At 34.4% G+C, this 18,295-nt stretch overlaps 1 protein-coding gene across 2 annotated transcripts in view; it reads left to right on the top strand.

Moving 5' to 3' along the window:
- Window positions 1-8,119: 8,119 nt before the first annotated feature.
- Window positions 8,120-18,295, top strand: part of LOC143054574 (uncharacterized) — a 111,032-nt gene continuing 100,856 nt past the window's right edge. For both annotated transcript variants that reach the window (XM_076227594.1, XM_076227595.1), the window contains exon 1: window positions 8,120-8,202. The gene's annotated coding sequence lies outside the window, so the exon portion shown is untranslated. The remainder of the gene's footprint in view (window positions 8,203-18,295) is intronic.

The following is an 18,295-nucleotide window of genomic DNA, read 5'->3' as shown; positions in this document are numbered from 1 at the left end:
GTCAATAGGTCTTGACTGACAGGTTGCTCAATGATTCAGTAACTTGTGTTTTGCCATTTCTTTTTGAATTATGTTGAAATGATTTTTGTCTCGCCTGTGACGAAAGTCGCAGTATCCGAGACATATGTTTTACTATACGGTGGCGGCGGCGTAAACAATTTTGTATAAAGCTTTATATTTCAGAAGGTAGAAGACCTGAATGTTTCATATCTTGTATGCAGATACCTTATGTTACTAAGTTTTGATCTGTCCTTGACCTCTTTTTCATGGTTCAGCGACTGCTAGAAAAAAAAAGATTTATTTTGTCATGTGAATTCCTCACTTGGTAATAGTAATAGGATAACCAAATTTGGTATACGGATTCCTTGCAATGTCTACATGCCGTCAGACAGGGTTTATCTGACCTTCACTTCATTTCACGGATCAGTAATCAAGGTTAAAGTTACGCGATTAGGTCTGTTTCTCAAATATTATAAGCAATATGTCAACTACATGTGATGTATCGAATAACTGAAATGGGTACATGTCAGGCTGGCAGGTTTCATCTGACTTGATCTCATTTTCATGGTTCAATGGTCAGTAAAATTGATAATAGAAATGGAGAATGTGTCAAAGAGACAACAACCCAACCAAAGAGCAAAAAATTAACAACTGAAGGCCACCAATGGGTCTTCAACACAGCAAGAAAATTCCCAACCTTGAGGCCTGCCCTAAACAAAATGTTAAGTTTTTGTAGTTTGGTCTGTTTTTCAAGTACTATGAGCAACAGGTCAACTATATTTGGGGTATAGAATGATTCTGAGATGTACATGTCTGTCTGGCAGGTATCACCTGACCTTGACCTCATTTTTATGTTTCATTGGTCAATGTTAAGCTTTTGTTTTTGGTCTGTTTTTCGGTAATTTAAGCAATAGGTCAAATATATTTGGTATGGAATGATTGTAATGGGTACATGTCAGTCTGGCAAGTTTCATCTGACCTTGACCTCATTTCTATGGTTCATTGGCCAATAATAAGTTTTTTGTCGTTTGTTCTGTTATTCAAGTACTATAAGCAATAGGTCAATTGTATTTGGTGTATGGAAAGATTGTTAGGTGTATGTATGTCTGTATGTCAGCTATCATCTAAATTTGACCTCATTTTCATGGATCATTGGTCAATATTAAGTTTTTTGTTGTTTTTTTTTGGTCCGTTTTTCAATTATCATAAGCAATATGTCAACTATATTTTCTGTATAAAAATGGTGTATATATGTCTGTCTAACAGCGTTTATCTGACCTGAGTTTCTGTCATGCTTTTAGCTAAGCCTTTATCTTTAAGACTTTCAGCATAAAATCAATGGTCAGTAAAGCAGGAGAGACATTTCAGCGTGTGCACTTTTGTTATCAATGTGTTAGATAAGAGAAAGGTTTAAACCATGTTTTTTTTTTAACATTACACTCAGGCTTTCCTTTGTTTATCATAGTGAGTTGTAAGTTTTAAAATTTAACCTTGAGTGCCAAATAAATACTCAAAGCAAGCTTAAGGATGCAAATAGCAGGACATAGATTTTAGACAACAAAAAAGATTTAATATTCACAATTAGATTTCATGTTTCTGATGATGAAAATCAGGTTATTATAAGTTTGATTTTGACAATTTCCGCTTCTTGTGTTTATGAATTTTGGCCCTTGCTTGTCTTTACATTGACACTGATCAGGGGCGGATCCAACCATTTTAAAAAAGATGGGTTCCAACCATATTTACCCATTCAAAAGCATTGATCGTCAAAACAAAGGGTGGTTCCGACCCCTGGAACACCCCCTTGCCCCAACTGGATCCGTCACTGCTGATAAATATAACAAAAAGACGCTTTGCTGTAACCGTGTTTTGTTATTGGTGGATATTGATGGGCATATGTTGTTAAGAACTAAGCAAAACATATCAGTTTATTGTCAATTTTCGTGATTTTCAGGAACTCTGGCCAGATATGAAGATGACCCAATTTTGAGTTATTGCCCCTGAAATATCATATTTGTATATTTCACAGTTTTTTTAAAAAGTATAACAGATAGAGATAAATTTTGAAGGTAAAAAATGACCAGAACAGTAAGATTTACAAATAAGTCAACTTGATGGAAATCACCAAATCACCAAATGACCCCTTATAGGAGTTCTTGCCTTTAAATGATGTTTTTTACCCTTGTTTGGCTTACCTGGCCCACCGTCATGATTGAGTAATTTCCTATTAAAGCAACAAAAATGTTCTCCCAAAAGGGGGGCCCAGGCTACCCCTCATCCCCCTTAAATCCGCCTCTATAACTCTGTCCTATGTACATGTTCAGTGAATCGTGAAGTCAGCTCTTAGTTGCAATTTGTCATCTGTACTAAGTTTCACGTTTAATCTGAGAGTATCCTAATTTCAAACTATCACAGTTCTATGTTCAGTCAACCATGTAATCGGAATAAAAACCGTTATCTGCGATATCCTCTGAAAAGTTCACATTATAATGAGCAACATTTTTGATGTGACATACCACACCTTCATGATAAGCTACTTAAATCTAAACCTGGTACCCGACGGACAAATAACCTGAAACACAGAACAGAAAACATAAAGCACCCCCCCCTTTTTTTTCATCGTAAGTGGGCATTTAAATGAATGATACAACAATAATATGCTCTTCATTATTTGAGATAGCAAACAAAACTTTGATTTCTGCTTTGCATAAAGTTGATACATCTGTTCTGATCTGTTCTTGATACTAGACTTTTATGTGGTATTATTAAATTTTAATTTTATCGTCCATTAATATATATATACACTTTTAACATTTCCATCTAAAGGATCTATCTCGTGATTTCAAGTGTTTTCTGTCACGTGGTCTTCGTTCATATTTGAATCAAATAATTGTCAAAGTTCAAGTAGTTTCTACAATTGTTGTGATATTGTGAAAGTTCATTGTATGCAAATAAATGTAAACAATTATTTCCCCATCAGTCGAAATTTCCTGTTATCAATTTCACATTGTTTGAAAAGGTGCTATATAGATCTTAAAATATTGCATAGACACCTGGCTATAGTCGAAGACATGTTCCACTGTAAATCTCTTAGTAATTTGTGTCGTGTGGTTGCTCTTCCTTTGGTATAAAAAGCCCACATTCTTTAAAAATTATAATTTGTTGGCTGATCATTCAAGGAATCAGTCTCAGACTAACAAGTCTGTTATGTTGTATAGTTCCCTTGTAGATATCGGTTGTGGTTCAGTAAATCTAAAGCAGTTGTAAGATTTACGCATGAGCATATCGAAAAACAAAACAATGGTTATAATAAAGAAATGCATGTCAAATAAAACTAAAACATTGTAGACCTTACAATATATCTACATAAGATGAATAAAGACTGATTCAAGACCCCTTATCAGTATCACGAATGCAAAAATCTTTACAAAAACCGTAGCTTGAAAAGCCATATAATAAAAACAAAAAAGTAAATTATGTTGATTACTAGGATATGTGTTATTATTGCCAAATTGAACGAGACAACTATCCATCAGGGACCAACGAATAAACAATGAACACAACTATCAACCAGGGACCAACGAATAAACAATGAACAAAACTATCAACCAGGGACCAACGAATAAACAATGAGACAACTATCCACAAGGGACTAACGAATAAACAATGAGACAACTATCCACCTGGGACCAACGAATAAACAATGAGACAACTATCCACCAGGGACCACCGAATAAACAATGAACTCAACTATCCACCAAGGACGAACGAATAAACAATGAACATAACTATCAACCAGAGACCACCGAATAAACAATGAGACAACTATCCACCAGGGACCAAGAATAAACAATGAACATAACTATCAACTAGGGACCAACGAATAAACAATGAGACAACTATCCACCAGGGACCAACGAATAACAATGAGACAACTATCAAACAGGGATCAACGAATAAACAATGAGACAACTATCCACCAGGGACCAACGGATAAACAATGAAAACAACTATCCACCAGGGACCAACGAATAAACAATGAACATAACTATCAACTAGGGACCAACGAATAAACAATGAACACAACTATCCACCAGGGACCAACGAATAAACAATGAACTCAACTATCCACAAGAGACCAAAACTATCCACCAGGGACCAACGAATAAACAATGAACACAACTATCAACTAGGGACCAACGAATAAACAATGAGGCAACTATCCACCAGGGACCAACGAATAAACAATGAACTCAACTATCCACAAGAGACCAAAACTATCCACAAGGGACCAACGAATAAACAAAGAACACAACTATCAACCAGGGACCAACGAATAAACAATGATACAACTATCCACCAGGGAACAATGAATAAACAATGAACTCAACTATCAATCAGGGACCAGCGAAAAAACATTGAAACAACTATCCACCAGGGACCAAGGAATAAACAATGAAAACAACTATCCACTAGGGACCAACGAATAAACAATGAGACAACTATCCACCAGGGACCAACGAATAAACAATGAACACAACTATCCACCAGGGACCAACGAATAAACAATGAGACAACTATCCACCAGGGACCAACGAATAAACAATGAGACAACTATCCACTAGGGACCAACGAATAAACAATGAACACAACTATCAACCAGGGACCAACGAATAAACAATGAAAACAACTATCCACCAGGGACCAACGAATAAACAATGAGACAACTATCCACTAGGGACCAACGAATAAACAATGAACACAACTATCAACCAGGGACCAACGAATAAACAATGATACAACTATCCACCAGGGAACAACGAATAAACAATGAAACAACTATCCACCAGGGAACAATGAATAAACAATGAGACAACTATCCACCAGGGACCAACGAATAAACAATGAAAACAACTATCCACCAGGGACCAACGGATAACCAATGAGAACAACTATCCACCAGGGACCAACGGATAAACAATGAAAACAACTATCCACCAGGGACCAACGGATAACCAATGAGAACAACTATCCACCAGGGACCAACGGATAAACAATGAAAACAACTATCAACCAGGGACCAGCGAAAAAACAATGAAACAACTATCCACCAGGGACCAACGGATAAACAATGAAAACAACTATCCACCAGGGACCAACGGATAAACAATGAGAACAACTATCCACCAGGGACCAACGGATAAACAATGAAAACAACTATCAACCAGGGACCAACGAATAAACAATGAGACAATTATCCACCAGGGACCAAGGAATAAACAATGAAAACAACTATCCACCAGGGACCAACGAATAAACAATGAAAACAACTATCCACTAGGGACCAACGAATAAACAATGAACACAACATTCTTCCAGAGACCAACGAATAAACAATGAAAACAACTATCCACCAGGGACCAACGAATAAACAATGAACACAACTATCCACAAGGGACCAACGAATAAACAATAAACACAACTATCCACCAGGGACCAACGAATAAATAATTAACACAACTCATACCGTTTAGTTGGCTATAAAAGGATCCGGGATGACAGTAAATGAAACAATGTAAAAGAGCACACACACGGCCCGAACTATATTACAACAAATAACGAAAAAGGCCTCACTTTGACTCTAGTAAACTGTTTATCCTTGGTTATTTCACCACGTCTTTTTAGGTTTTTTGGCAAACAATAATCAATAATTTCTGGTTTGAAGTTCCGCAATGCATACGCCATGTGTACATAGCTTATTGTGTTTATATCATTAGCGAAGATCCGTACGAAGTTGTTATTGTGGTGTTAAAATCGATATCGTTTGATGAAGCAATACTAGCCCATTTTTACGATAACTTTGAAGCAACGTTTTGAAGGGACAGAAGTAGGAAAACATTACTTATTCTACCAAACCATCTACCATCTATAGTGGCAGCTCAAATATTTAGCACTTCATTCAAATTTTCTAAATTTGCAAAAAATTACTGGTAGGTTTTTTGTTTAATTTGATTTTTTTGTTTACCCTGAATGCGCCTGAAATATTTGCCCATGAACGTTTAACAAAAATGTTGACTGCTTTCCAAGTTTACTTAAGAAATTTTCATCGGAAGTAGAGCAGACCTAAAGTCATTTTTTTTTAATGAATGCTGCAGACCTATTGACAAGTCTGCACCAAACTTGTGGACAAGTGTACTATTGACCAGTCTCGATGACAGGTCTGCCCAAGACCTAAGGACAGGTCTGCTCCTAACCAAACCTAATGACAGGTCTCCTTATGACATATTGCCGTGTTTAAGACTTTTCATATCAGACTTGACTTTTTTTTATTATATAAACAATAATTGTATTGTTCTTTGTAAATTTCAGGACACATATAGATGCATCTATCATATAAAAAAAGGAAAGGAACGTTGTTATACCTTTGTTAATACTGGAAGGCGGATAAAAAGGTTATCCAACGAACGGAAAAAATAAGTTTATATAATGGGATATAACCACATTTGCTCACGTTGCTTCTCTTTGTTCTCCAAGTTTTTCACAGACCAAGCAACCAACCAAGATCTTTGGGGTTTTCCGAGTTAACTGTGCGTCAGTACTTTTATTATTGTCTCGTTTTCACTACACATTTTCTCATCCTGTATCTATTACTAACCGAACTGATGTCTTTTAAGGCAACAAGGCGTTTTCTAAGTACTGCTAAGAAGGATGAATATGATTAGTAATAAAAAAGCATGATAATTTATCCTCACTATGTCAAGATCTTTTTTTCAATTTTTAAGAAAATTTTTTAAAATGTTATATTTCAAAAAGTTATTATAGAAAGACTAAAGACAGGAAGGACCATAAAACGGATTTCTAAAGCTAATATCAATGAAATTAATATAATTATTATAACCATTTGTAAAATATACAATCACAATGAAAGGTCGACCGGGAGATTTGATTGACAACAATGTATCATCATATGATTTTTTTAAATAAATTTCCCCATTGAATGTGTAATTTATAAAAACAACTGTTTATTACTTATAAGTATATATATTCAAATTATTGTACATACAGGAAAAGAGTGAATTCTTTTTGAAAAGCCTCATCTATCGCGGAAGAATTAGATAATTCCTAGAAACACGGTCCATCTTCTCATTAGGACATGTACAAAGGCGGAAATCGAAATTGAAACTTATCTTTGACCTGTAATATTATTTCATATCTGAAAATAGAAATGTATGTATCTGACAACAATATATTAATGTTAAAGAAAAATATATGAATTTGTGATTGGAGATTATATTCACTGATTCTAAGCCGACATATTTAAGAACGTGTTTCGCCGATTTTATGTGATATCTATATAAATGTGCATCTGTTTTGAAAGAAGTACTTCACTATTTCAGAAAATAAAACAGATACATGCATTTTTTTTCGATTTTCAGTTACAGTCGAAATTATGTGCAGAATCTATCTTTGTTTCAAATTGAAAAAAATACTTGGCATAAGTAAAGTTTTATCCTTTCCAGAACTATAGACAAAAGTTCACATAACATTTCATTGCATATAAAAAAAAACATCAATGGAAATTAACCAATTAAAATTAACCTCTTTTTTCCTGTGTACAAGCTCTACATCACTGCACACACGGATATAAAGAACGAGTGATACGGTGCTTTTTGTCCGCAATTTGCTTTTTGTCCGCTTTTGCTTTTTGTCCGATAATTTTGATATATAAAAACCGTATGATGCTTGTTTACAGTTTGACTCTCTTTGGAGTGTACGGGCCTGAACGAAGAAGAATTGATAATACATGTATCGCGAAGAACCTCATTTAATGTTTATACTAGACAAAGAAACAAATGAAAAGAACCAGTTTTAATTTTGTTATGATCTCAATAGCCCTACATTTCTTCTCAAAATTACAAAAAAAAACATAAATCAAAACAATGTATCGACCCCTTCCCCCCCCTTTCCCCCCTTCCATTTAATATACAGTTCAAGTATTTGTGGTTGAGGAGTTCCAAGCACTATACAAGTATACAGATGAAGAAATAAACCAATATCTATGGGGTCTTCCGGGTTAACAGTACGTCAGTGCTTTTATATTGTCTCGTTTTCACTAAATGTTTTCTCTTCCTGTGTTCATTACTCATCGAGCTGAGGCCTTTTAGGCAGCAAGGCGATTTTTCTAACGTGCTGCTCAGAAAGGTAAATATGATATTATATGAAAGCATGATCATGTTCCTTCAAAATGCTAAAAAAAAAGTCAACTTTTAAGAACCATGCTTAAATGCCTTTTACAACCGTGGAAAAATTAGAACTTTAAAAATTTACTATTATCAAAAGTTTTTAAAGAAGGACTCAACATAGGAAGGATCATAAATCAGATGTCTAAAGCAAATATATAAATGAAATAAATATTATAATGATTTTTGAATTACACAAAATCACAATGAAAACCGGAAGATTCCATTGGCGACAATATGTCAGAAAAAGAATGACTTAGTTTGCTGAAGTCTCTCCTATCGCAGAAGGCGGCAATCAAGCTTTAATCTTATAGTTTTGATAAATTTCTAAACCCTGTCAAAACTGAATAATTACATGAATGTCAAAAGAATAGTTTAGTTATCAAAATTTGTTTTACTTCAATTCATGACATATGAAAAAGATGAAATTCCCGGAGAAGCGGAAACCTCTCATCAAACACACAGTAACATGTAGGAAGACGGAAATTCAAATTTGAAACTTAAACTTTGAACTGTGTTATTGTTTAACATCATTAAAACGGAAATATATGTATCAACAATATATCAATTTTGAGAAAAATCTATGCACTGGTGATTGACGATTTAATTATTTTAAGACAAATTTAAATACGTTTTCGTCTATTTAATGTGGTTTCTATACAAAAGTGACCCTTTTTAAAAGGATAACTTTCGTAATGTTTCAGAAAATAAAACAGATAAATAGATAAATGCTTTTCTTTTTTTTCCTTATTGTAGTTAAACGAGCCCAAGTTGCATGCAAAATGTTACCAAAATATGTGATATAGCTCATTTACTTTAACTTGACTTTAATTGAATTTACTGTTTATGAAAACTGCATGTTGACAGAGTGTTACGTATTAGTAATTGAATTGTATTATATATTTTTTTTTCAAAGTCATTTCTTAAATTGCAACGAAAATAATATCGTAAAGGATAACTCATGTGCTCCATTTTTGACTTGAGTAAAACGGTTCCTCAGTATGGTGTCACACCACTAATTCATTCAATTAGCATTAAGAACATGTAAATACAATTGAGAAAGGAAATGGGGAATGTGTCAAAGCGACAACAACCTGACCATAGAGCAGACAACAGCCGAAGGCCACCAATGGGTCTTCAATGTAGCGAGAAAACCTACTCTGACAAATAAATGAAACTTCACTTAAGGTCAAGGATCAGTAAATGAACTAGTCCATAGATTTAAAAAAAAATAGAACTCAATTAGATATTGAAAATATACATCAGAAAATGTACAAAAAGTATATGTCACCGATGGTCCGAGAGGGTACTAAATTACATTGAATATATAGGGGAAATCTATATTAAAATTAGCAAAGACCCATCAAAACAACATTTGATACAAAAATTTAACAATACTTTTAGATATTTGGATGATATATTGGCTCTAAATAATGACGACTTCAGTATGTATACTAAAGAAATTTATCCTGTAGAACTTACTTTAAATAAAGCTAATGATAACAATGACCACTGCCCTTTCCTCGATCTTGATATCTATATCATAAACGGGAAGCTTAATACAAAAATTTATGATAAAAGAGATGATTTTTCATTTCCTATTGTTAATTATCCATTTTTAGATGGTGACGTTCCCTTGTCACCATCTTATGGTGTTTATATATCTCAACTTGTACGATTCGCTCGTGTATGTAACAATGTATTAGATTTTAGCGAGAGAAATTTATGTATTACTGAAAAATTATTACACCAGGGTTTTCGATATCACAAACTGGTCAAAACATTTACTAAATTTTATCACCGGTATAAGGAAATAATTCGTAAATATAACTCAACATGCAGACATCTTATACGTTCAGGTATTTCACATCCAAAATTTTATGGAAATATTCTTTATAAAGCACAAAAATGTCAGTATTCTCCTCAGAAACTAACAAAACCTTTAAATAGACTTATTAAAAGGGGATATAGTTACGATACTGTTGTCAGGTCATTAAAGATTGCATATTTTGGCTTTAACATTGATTCACTGATAGGGTCTTTGCATCGGAACTAAACACATTTATTTCTAAAAAAAAACAGTTGTTGGCATGACACGGGTTATGTTCTTCTCATATATTTTATGATAGTATGATACTAAACCCCTAACGGGAGGGATTGTACCTGATATTCATATGATGAAGACATAATCTTTCAATCAGTTTAATTGAGGTCTGGAGCTGGCATGTCAGTTAACTGCTAGTAGTCTGTTGTTATTTATGTATTATTGTCATTTTATTTATTTTCTTTTGTTACATCTTTTGACATCAGACTCGGACTTCTCTTGAACTGAATTTTAATGTGCGTATTGTTATTCTTTTACTTTTCTACATTGGCTAGAGGTATAGGGGGAGGGTTGAGATCTCATAAACATGTTTAACCCCGCCGCAATTTTGCGCCTGTCCCAAGTCAGGAGCCTCTGGCCTTTGTTAGTCTTGTATGATTTTAAATTTTAGTTTCTTGTGTATAATTCGGAGTTTAGTATGACGTCCATTATCACTGTACTATTATGCATATTTTAGGGGCCAGCTGAAGGACACCTACGGGTGCGGGAATTCTCGCTACATTGAAGACCCATTGGTTGCCTTCGGCTGTTGTTTGCTCTATGGTCGGGTGGTTGTCGCTTTGACATATTCACCATTTCCTTTCTCAATTTTATTTTCTTCTACAATTTTCGGTTTCCGGTAAATTCATTTTTTTCTTCCTCTTTGTCTGTCGAATTAGATGATATTAACAAAAAATATGGTTACCGACTTCGTTTTCCCTGTAGAAGCGACGCAAATCCAACATTTTGGCAAAAAAAAACATCAAAATTCGTGACGTCGTAATTTTTATTACATGTATAACGTCAAGTTCTCATGCTAATAATTTCGTTGATTATGCACGATGATTATATGTTTCGTATTGATAGATTCTTTTTATCATAAGAGTCTGGATAATTATCATTATCATATACTTAGACTCAATAACATATGATTTTTACCGTATGATAATAGCATTAAATTAACGTATATTCCATATTTTTCAAATTGGTGCTTAGCGGGCTGATATGAAAAGTTTATCACATGCTTCGATTGTTATCACATGCCTTTCCGTAACGTTATCACATGGCATTCCGGTGATACTTGGCAAATTCCGGAAAATACACCTCAATGCTACGTTTTCAGTGAAAAAACATTACAAAGTAGTGTACATTACAATTATTTGAATACTGGAAAGTATATTGTGTAAAATAATACTAAAAAAAAAAAACAAAAAAAAACAAAAAAATATTAAATAAATGCATTTTTTTTCGAAGTTTCACTGAAACATCATTTAGAAAGTTTCTTTAAAATAAAAATTCCAAACAATTAATGTTCATTATGTATATTGTTGAATTATTTTTTTGTCGATTCGTCCATATTAAAATGTTATTTTTTTCTCTATTGAGGCATATGATAGAAAGATTTCATATCGAAATGTATAAAATTTTTGGTCTGACGTCCGTGAACTTTTCACTCTTTGAACTTCTGTTTGGGAACCACGTAAAAGGATCAATCCATGAATCTGTTATTTTTCTACATTGTTGAAGCATATGATAAAAAGACCATAACATGTCATTTTTCATATCGCATGTATTATCAACCCTCGGTCAATATCAGCCCTCGAGCCATGGCGGCTCTTGGGCTGATATTGAACCTAGGGCTGATAATACATGCGATATGAAAAATGCCATGTAATAATCTGATATTATTTTTTTTATTTAGTATTACCAATATTCTTTATTCTTTATATTTTAGCACCCCATTATACTTTTTTTCTTTTTTTCTTTTTTGCATTTTATTCTGCAATTTTTTGCCCATTATTCTATATTCCGTAAACCCCAATCAGACCCTCTTTTATGGAACATTTTAAAATGAAATTATACTTTGTAAAAAATATGATACATGAATGTTCATTATCAATATACATATCTAAAACAATTACTAATTCAGACAAAAATACATTGTAAGTACATGAACGCAAAAGTGGTAAAAACTTAAAAATAGAAATCATCAGGGTTACTGTCTACAAGTCGACGCAATAAAAGATGTGATTGAAGCTATATTTTTTTATGCCCCCATTCCTCAACTACCCTTGTACGTCTGTCCGCCCGTCATTCCGTCTGGCCGCCAGTCCTTCCGTCCGTCCGTCCCCCTTTATAGTTATTCCGTAAAACATCTACAGTTTGAATCCTAGAACGTTTTCACAGTAAAATACGCAGACAAACTGACATCTTTGTTAATATCTTTTTTGTTCAATCTGTATAAAATTTATTGTATAAAAGTCTACAAAAACGTTTTAAAAAGTTTACTAAATGGTTATTGTTCCATAATTGTACATATGTGTGCTCGAAGTATATATAGAATCAGTACATGATACATAACATGCGACAAATAAAAGGGGGGGGGGGGTAGTAATAACAGGAAACTAAATTAAACTAAGGCTTGTATGGATGTAAACTTCAATAAAACTGGAAGTTACATAAGGGGGACAGGAAAATAAGAATATATTGCATCACTTACAACAACCTTTAAATTGACCAGTGATTTTTTATTCATTTCTGACCAGCAACACCGAGATAATCCAACGATTTTTTAAGGGTCCGTATTAAGTGTGGACCTAAATGTTCTTTATCTTTGAATATAACGCTTATTCTGTAAAATCTTCAATTAACTATTTTGTAAAATTCTTCTATCATAACATGATTTCTTAATTCAGTACATGGTCTACACTATTGTATTAAATAATTATTTTATTTTCCGTTGTTATTCTTTATAATTTTGCAAACTTTTTTTGTTCAATTTTGACATTCGCCAGTATCCGTTATTCTGCAACTCCCTTTGAGATCTAATCATATGTGACAAACAATTAATGTGCTCTCTGAATTTCGCTTTCTCTCAAGACATTGCACGGTCTTTGTAGTACAGCGTATTTTCCAGAAAATATATCGTGTAAAAACATTTCCAAGGAAACCAAACATACGGAGGTTGAGATATGACATGAAAACAGATGTGCATATTTATGTTTAATATGCCTACAAAAATACCCCCCCCCCCAAAAAAAACAAAAAAAAAACAAAAAAAAAACAAAAAAAAACAAGAAAAAAAAACAATCGCACACAGGCTGAGACATGACTGGAAATATTGTGTTTCTGTTATTTAGTCCATCTACACAAAAAAGGGGGACCTTTAACGGGACTCCGGGATCGGGTGTTTTCAAGCACGGGATTTCGGGATTGATCCTTTCTGGATCCGGCTATTCTTTTTTCGAATTTCGGGATTGCGGGATTTAAATTTCTATAAATTCTGGACCTCGGGATTTCATGTTTTAAAGTCCGGGAATTCAGGATCAGGACCCCTGCCCCCCTCTAAAAATGCATATCATAAGATGTCTTTTCCTTTTCCTTTTTAATTTTCTTTTGGCCTTGTGTTGTTGTCTGGTTGCTGTCTTATTGAAGTACTGACTACTTACGGGATTTACATTTTACTTTAGGTATTGAAAGTCTGTGACACTGTGCATATTTTTCAGTAGGTATATATAGTAGTAGTATGATATAGAGATGTTCTATTTTACTTTCTATAAATCTTACTTTTACCCATCATTACAAACCAGAAAGTCTAAAATTAGCAGTAATTGTACTCTACTGTACTGAGTATTACTCGATCATTCTGAATAAGTCTAAATTTTACTGGAAATTTACTTGACCCCAATCTTAACCATACTTGTATGTACTGATTTGTACTTGACCACAATCTAGACAATACTTTAAAGTCTGAACTAATACTCGACCAGTCTGAAACATTTGTAACTTTAAGACCCTTTACAGCTTAATATTTGGGGAAGGGTTTTGCTCATTGCTGAAGATCTTATAGTGACCTATAATTGCTAACTCCTTCGTCATTTGGTATCTTGTGGAGAGTTGTCTCTTTGGCAATCATACCGCATCTTCTCAGTTCTTATATAAGTATCGCATGCAATTATCTAACCAAATGTCAGGCTTTTCTTAAACTTTTCTATGTGATTTCAAATCTGCGAGGCCAATAATATTTAGGTAATGGTTATGCAATTTTTTTCATTTTTCTGTATACAAAACATACGAAGGGTCATAAAACGGATTTCTAAAGCTAAACATTCTTATTAACGATGCATACCATTTCTCGATACAAAAAATACGTGATTGCCAAACAGATATCTGTCCCATCAGAGACAACTCTCCATCAGAGACAACTCTCCATCAGTGACAACTCTCCATCAGTGACAAATCTCTTTATCAGAGACAACTCTCCATCAGTGACAACTCTCCATCAGAGACAACTATCCATTAGAAACACTCTCCATCAGAGACAACTCTCCATCAGAGACAACTCTCCACAGAGACAACTCTTCATCAGAGACAACTCTCCATCAGACAAACTCTTCATAAAAGACAACTCTCAACCAGAGACAACTCTCCATCAGAGACAATCCTGCATCAGACACATCTTTTCATCACAGATAACTCCCATCAGATACAACTCTCTATCAGAGACAAATCTCTATTACAGACAACTCTCCATTAGAGACAACTTTCCATCAGAGACAACCCTCTATCAGAGACAACTCTCTATCAGAGACAACTCTCTATCAGAGACAACTCTCCACAGAGACAACTCTCTATCAGAGACAACTCTCTATCAGAGACAACTCTCCACAGAGACAACTCTCTATCAGAGACAACTCTCCATCAGAGACAACTCTCTATCAGAGACAACTCTCCACAGAGACAACTCTCTATCAGAGACAACTCTCCATCAGAGACAACTCTCTATCAGAGACAACTCTCTATCAGAGACAACTCTCTATCAGAGACAACTCTCTATCAGAGACAACTCTCCATCAGAGACAACTCTCTATCAGAGACAACTCTCCACAGAGACAACTCTCTATCAGAGACAACTCTCCATCAGTGACAACTCTCCATCAGTGACAAATCTCCACAGAAACAACTCTCCATCAGAGGTAACTTTCAATCTAAGACAACTTTCAATCTGAGACACCTCTCTAACACAGACAACTCTCCATCAGTGACAACAGTCCACAGAAACAACTCTCCATCAGAAACAACTCTCTATTACAAACAACTCTCCATTAGAGACAACTCTCCACAGAGACAACTCTCTATCACAGACAACTCTCTATCAGAGAACTCTCCAACAGAGACAACTCTCCACAGAGACAAATCTCAATCAGAGATAACGCCCCAGCAAAGACAACTCTACATCAAAGACAACTCTTCGTCAGAGACAACTAGTCTGTATACAAGGTATACAAGGTCATGGCGTTTCTCAGACTGTTATGACTAAATTCGTTAGTTCTGTACTGATTGATACTTTAGTCTGAGAGAACAAGATTTATTTGTTTTGTTTTGTTTTTTGTTTTGTTCTTTGTTGTTGTTTTTTGTTTTGTTCTTTGTTGTTGTTTTTTTTTTTGGGGGGGGGGGGGGCGTTGATTTTTTTTAGTAGTTGCATATACTCTTATTTCAGTGCTTTGTGTCTATTGTCTTAAAGTTAGTTGTTTTGTGTCTCATACCGGTCTTTTGAGTTTATCCTATTTCATCTACATAATTTTTAAAGTTTGTTCTTATGTTGTACTATTACGCCACTGTCTCAGTTTATGGAAGGATTGTGCGTTCAAAAACATGTTTTACCCTGTCATATTCTTTAAATAAGTGCCTGTGTTAAATCAGGAGCATGTAGTTAAGTGGTTGTCGTTGGTTCATGTCTTTTGACTCATATTTGATTTTTGTAAATTGTTTTGTTATATATAATAAAGCCGTCATAGTTTTCATTTGGATTGTTTCACATTTTTGATGTCGGGCCTTTCATAGCCGACTATACGGTATGAGTTTTTGTCATTCTTGAAGGCCGAACGGGTACCTTTACGAATTGCTTAAATCCACTTCATTTGAACTCTGATGGATTGTAACCATACCGGACCTCCCTTGTTCTATATTATCTACCTGACTTTTGAACTTGTGTTTTCAATAACTTTCATCAAATATTTGTCACTGGACTTTAAAAATAATCAACCACCAGTCAATCAATTAATTTAATCACGTGATAAATCTATCTATCTTCTTATTTCCGTCACAACTTTGACTAGCACGTGCCGTTGCATGCGTGGCTTATTTACAATTTAAAAGAAATAAACTCTTCACTAATATAACGTTACATTGGTGAACAGAAAAAATAAAATATATAACAGTGATTTAATTAAAAAAGATTGTTACTATGTACATGTTATACAGTGTTTAGGAAATCTGCTCTTTAAAGTCGTCAACTTTTGTACAAAGGATTGCTGAGGTTGGAAGTAGGTTCCATGGTACTTTAATTGTATGCGCATGAAATGAGAATTTGTAAGAATCTTTACTGGTTTGAATTTGTTTATATACTGATTGGTATGCTTATGTCTTGTTCTGCTGTCTGATTTAATAAGAAGATCTTTAGAGTATATTGCTAAATGGTGGTGTGTAATTTTATAGAAAACCACTAGTCTCGTCTGTATTCGTCTCAGTTCTAATGAAGGCCACTGTAGGTGTTCGAGCATATTTGAGACAGAGCTTGTATTGTGGTATCTATTACATGTATAGCGGGAAGCTCTTCGCTGGACCATCTCAATTTGATTGTTTTGATTTTTGTTGTGAGGGTCCAATCCACAAGAGCTGTACTCAAGCTTGGGTCTAACTACCGACATGTATGCCCTTTCTTTTATATGTTTGGATGATTCTTTTAGGTTACGTTTTAGAAAATTTAGTTGTCGGTTTGCATTTGCTGTTCTATTATCTACATGTTTATTTCATTTGAGATCTGATTGGATGGTTATGCACAAATATTTTGTAGCTGTTTCAGTTTGAAGAATGTGACCATGAAGGATGTAGTCATGGTTGACTGGTGTCTTTTTTGTGTGATTCTTAGTATGGAGCATCTGAATCTAAGTCCGATGATTTTGAATATGAATAAGATGGTCTGGTAAGAGCTGACAAAAATGGCGAGCTTAGCGACAGATCAATTGAAATCGGAATAATAAATCAGTAAAAAATCATTCTGCCCTCCCCTCCTCATAATATCAAATAGTCATCTTCTTACTGTTATTGTCCGTGTAGTTTTTTTTATAATATTCATACAGCTTATCGTCCCTACATGGATGTTCTACCAAGGCTGCCTTACCATGAAAACATTTATCACTCAGCTCACATTCTATTATATCTACATTCATAAATTTATTAATGCCATTTACACTTGTTATGTGCCTCTGTCGTCTTAACTATATATCTAAAAGGAAGAGGGAGAGGAGAGACAGAAGATATTTCCAATGCAAAGAAATACAAACAGAAATTAACCTCTTCTGGCTCACTACCGAAGAACCCCAAAACCACGCCCATCTATAGGAGAGTCACGTGGGTGGGGTTAACAGAATAGAGAATAATGGACAAAATATAAAGAATAGAGAAAAATGGACAAAAAAAAAAGAATATAGAATAATGAGGTGCTAAAATATAAAGAATAGCAAAACATGGGCAAAAAGTAAGAAAAATTAAAGAATATAGAAATGAAGGACCGGCTCATCCAACTTCTCAACCCTCCTATCATCGTGCATTTTATTTGGGCTTTTTTTTTAAAGATCAGCTGTTCAATATTTAATACTATGAATCAGTTAGTATACTAGACTCAGGGGTGGGTCCAGGATTTTTGAAACTGAGGGGGGGGGTATTTCCAAAAACGGAATTTATATACCGTCGAGCGGAGCGAGCCGATTTTTTTTTTGGACAACTTTATTGTAAAAAACATATAAATCGTGAGTAACATGAAAACTTTTTTTTTGTTCAAAGGGGGGAGTGTACGACCTCTTCGTCAGCCTGGAACCGCCACTGCGACTGCAACCTTGTCGGATATATTTATCACGAGATTTTCCGGAGAAATAAGTCCTGAAACGAGTTGTACAATATATGCGCACCA

Source organism: Mytilus galloprovincialis, chromosome 12 (assembly GCF_965363235.1).
Source record: "Mytilus galloprovincialis chromosome 12, xbMytGall1.hap1.1, whole genome shotgun sequence".
Taxonomy (NCBI): domain Eukaryota; kingdom Metazoa; phylum Mollusca; class Bivalvia; order Mytilida; family Mytilidae; genus Mytilus; species Mytilus galloprovincialis.
Note: the sequence above shows the minus strand (reverse complement) of the source record. Positions and strands in the feature narration are given on the sequence as shown.